The 4,379-nt window shown below is 37.7% G+C and overlaps 1 pseudogene; it reads left to right on the top strand.

The window, feature by feature from the left end:
* The first annotated feature begins 3,160 nt into the window (after positions 1-3,160).
* LOC115868179 lies at positions 3,161-3,274 on the top strand (annotated as a pseudogene).
* Positions 3,275-4,379: the final 1,105 nt, after the last annotated feature.

The following is a 4,379-nucleotide window of genomic DNA, read 5'->3' as shown; positions in this document are numbered from 1 at the left end:
TCAAACAAAAACACAAAAACCAACTAGAGTAATACATAATATGCAAATTGTCCAGAATACAGTCCATAATTACTCAGTAAATGAAAGAGAAAACACCTCAAAATCAAAGTCACTGCCATCGAGTCCACACTGCCTCATAGCAAGCCTCTAGGATAGGGTAAAACTGCTCCTGTGGGTTTCTCAGATTACAGCTCTTTCCAGGAGTAGAAAACCTACCTTTCTCCCATGGAGCTGTTGGCAGTTTCAAACTGGTGACCTTGCAGTTGACAGTCCAACTTATAACCACTACACCACCAGGGTTCCTTGTATGTGAAGAACCAGGCAAATCTTAACACAAAATACAAAAAGTCAGCTATTTAAACTATTTACCATTGGCAAAATCAATAACTCTGTCAAATGACCTTATGCCCCAGGGAGAAGATCAATATTGTTTTCTAACATAAAATGATAATGATATCTAAGATGAACTAGAGACATATGTTAACCGTAGATACATGAATGGAACACTTAGTTCTAGTCCCAATGTAAAAACAATTAGTTCTTCTGATGTGGTACCCTACTTGATACCTGCCCGTAAAGAGATCGCTGAATATATGGGTGCTACAGTAAAATTTGGTGAAGAAACTAGATGGTGCCCGGCTAACAAAAAGAATAGTGTCTGGGGTCTTAAAGACTTGTCTTCAAACAAGCAGCCATCTAAATGTGGCATCAATTAAATCCACATGAAAACATCACACCACCCTTTGTGATCCAGAGATTGTAAATAATATTATCCAAATCCAAAGGAGGGAATTGTATCAGAGCTTAAGTTGTGAACACCTGGCTTGCAAAAGGCTTTGGATGACAATGTTGTTAATGTTGTTAGGTGCCATCAAGTAGGCTTCAGCTCCTAGTAACCCCATGCACAACAGAACAAAACACTGCGTGATCCTGCATCATCCTCACAATTACTCCTATGCCTGAGCCCATTGATGCAGCCAGTGTCAGTCCAAGTAAGCAAGGGACTTCCTCTTTTATTGTCACCCCTTCACTTCACCAAACATGATGCTTTTCTCCAAGGACTGGTATCTTCTGACAATATGTCTAAAATAGGTGAGACCAACTCTTGCCATCTTTGTCGCTAAGGAGCACTCCAGCCTTACTTCTTCGCATGCAGATCAGTTTGTCCTTCTAACAACAGTCTATGGTATTTTCAGTATTCTTCTCCAGCACCACAATTCACATGCATTGATTCTGCTAGGATTTTCTTTATTAAACTTACAACTTCACATGCATATGAGGAAATGGAGAATACCATTGCTTGGGTCAGGTGCACCTTAGTCCTTAGAGTAACATGCTTGTTTTGCAATGCTCTTAAGAGGTGTTGTACAGCAGATTCACCTAATTCAACTGGTGTTTGATCTCTTAACTACTACTTCCAAGATCATTGATTATAGAGCCAAGTAAGATGAAATCCTTGATACCTTCAACCTTTTTCTTATTTATCATGATGCTATCTACTGGTCCAGTTGTGAAGCTTTTAGTCTTTCTTACATTGAGCTGTAATCTGTAGTGAAGGCTACAATTCTTGATCTTCATTAGCAAGCAAGTGCTTCAATTCCTCCTAGCTTTCAACAAGCAAGGTTGATGATCTGCATACCACAGGTTGTTAATAAACTTTCCTGAAAAACTGATGCTACACCCTTATTCATATAATCCAGCTTTTCTGATGATTTGCTCTCTATATATGATTGAACAAGTATGGTGAGAGGTACAACCCTGATGCACACCTTTCCTGATTTTAAACCATGCAGTATTCCCTTGTTCTATCTGCACAACTGCCTCTTGATCCATGTACTAGTCCCTCAGGAGCACAATGAAGTGTTGCAGAATTCCAATTCTTCTCAAGATTCTCCACAATTTGTTGTGGACCACACAGTCAAATGCCTTGGCATTGTCAATGAAACAGTAAACATCTTTCTGGTATTCTCTGCTTTGAGCCAAGAATAGATTACGTTGGAAGCCCAAAATCCATTCCCAGTTTCCACGCATAGATTAAGTCTCCTCTGACCATAGTTGAGGGATGTGAATAGCCTTGTTATCAGGTAGAGAGAAAATTATAGTAGATATCGCCAGGTTAAAATGTAACATATGATTGGATCCTCCTTTTGACCCATTTTTAAATTATATCCATTTTTTTAAATGTGCTGGGGAAATACATGTGGATTAAGCCTCCAGTGAATTCCCTCTGAACATAGACCAGGGATGTGAATAGAATTCCTAACTGACAGAGTGCCTTGGAAAGTGGATTTTGGCAGATGCAGTTAGGTTAAAATCTAACACTTTATCATGTGATCTCCCTTTTGATCCATTTTAAGTTGTTCTAGTTTTTTAATATTTTCTATTAACTGGATTTTCCCCCAATTTTATTTTGTTATTGTTGTTTGCTTTTTTTGACTCTTTGTGCTTGGTTTTTATATGTCTTGTAGTATATGAAATCTAGGATGGGTGAATCTACAGACAGTAATTGGATTAATGATTCCCTGGGATTATAGCAGGGGAGGTTGGGGGGAAATGGGAAGCTAATAACAAGGAGTCTAAGAAAGATAGAAATGTTCAAAAACTGATTGCGATGAAGATTGTACAACTCTTCCTGATATAATTGAACTATTGATTTATTTGATATATGGATTATGCCCCAATAAAATTGTTTCTTTTTTTAAAAGCAGCTATTATAACCATGCCTCATGTCTGTCAGTTTGTCATACTGTGGTGGCTTTTGTGTTGCTGTGATGCTAGAAGCTATGTTATAATATATAAATTATATATCATAATCTACATTAATATATCAATTATATGCTATAATATATTATAATATACATTAAAATCTACAATACAGATTATATTATTTAATGTAGATTATAATCTAATACCTACAATTTAAGTGGAAACATAATGAAAGAAGCCAAAGAAAAAAATCAGTGCATTACATTTAGAGAGACAATTATTAGAATAACTGCATATTTCTCTCAGAAACCATGAAAGTGAAAAAAGCATCGAAAGTTTCTAAATTTGTTTATAAACAAACATTTAAAAATTCAAAAAGCACTCTAGAAAGTATAAGCAAAAAGAAATCCACTCAAATAAAATGCTGAAAAAATCCAGAATTGTATACTCAACAAAAATTATTTAGGAGGCCATCTGATCTCCTACTGCATGCAGGAGCAACGTGGAGAGACGGTGACAGTTCAGGTCAGCACCGCATCTGCAGTTGCCACTCGCCTTTCCTCTCACATTCTCCAGGATCTGGACAAGGAAGCCTCCTTCCTACCCAAGTCCGGTTTTCCATCAGCTTCCAGGTAGATCTGGGTAGTAAAACTGCCTGGACATGTGACGAAGCACAAAAGATCTAGAGTTGTGAGCGTTGAAGCGCTATGGGAAGAAAGAACTTCAAGGAGGCTGTTTTGTATGCAGCAGAAAATATTTAAATGTACCTGGCTTAATAAATAAAAAAGACTTGTGGGAAAAACAAGTAATTAAAAAAGACTTGTGGGGGAAAAAAGGAATAAAAAGATGCATGCCAAGTGTTTTGTTGTTCGGTGCTGTAGAATCGGTTCTAACTCACAGTGACCGTGTGTACTAAAATGGAAAACAGCCTGCTCATACAGCACCCAACAGTTATTGCTATGCCTGAGCCTATTGTTGTCAACATATGGTAAAACCGATGCTCTGGGCTTTCCTACATTTTACTGAACCTCCACTTTGCTAAGCATAATGTCCTTCCCCAGGGACTGGGGTCCCTCCTGCTAACACCTTCAAATTACACAAGATATTCTCATTATTCTCGCAGTCCACCATATATTCGATAGTCTTCATCAATATCATCATTCAAATGTATCAATTCTTCAGTTTGCCTTTCTTCATTGTCCATCTTTCAGATGCATGTGAGATGATTGAAAATACCACACTTTTTGTCAGGCCCACCTTAATTCTCAAAGTGACATCTTTTCTCTTAACTCTTTGAAGAGGTCTTGTGCAACACATTTTTCCAAGAAAATATGTCCTTTGTTTGGTTCACTGCTGCTTCCATGAGCATTGATTGTGGATCTAGGTAAAATAAAATCCCTAAAAGCTTCAAGGTAAAATAAAATCCCTATGCAATACCCTATGTAAAATCCCAATGTAATACTAATAAGTAATACCATGATATACTTTATTAATCCAGTTGTGAGGATTTTAATTTTCTTTAAATTGGTGTTTAATCCACACTGAAGGTCTTCAATCTTAAATGGTGAAGTGCACCCTCATCATTCCCTGGGGATCTTGCTGCTCCCCTCCCCTGCTGTTCTGCTGCACTCCCCCAGTGCTTTGCCTCAGATCGGATGTTGTTGCTGTTTTGT

The sequence above is a fragment of the Echinops telfairi genome, unplaced genomic scaffold (assembly GCF_000313985.2).
Source record: "Echinops telfairi isolate 266 unplaced genomic scaffold, ASM31398v2 ScPeMD7_7;HRSCAF=31, whole genome shotgun sequence".
Classification (NCBI taxonomy): Eukaryota; Metazoa; Chordata; class Mammalia; order Afrosoricida; family Tenrecidae; genus Echinops; species Echinops telfairi.
Note: the sequence above shows the minus strand (reverse complement) of the source record. Positions and strands in the feature narration are given on the sequence as shown.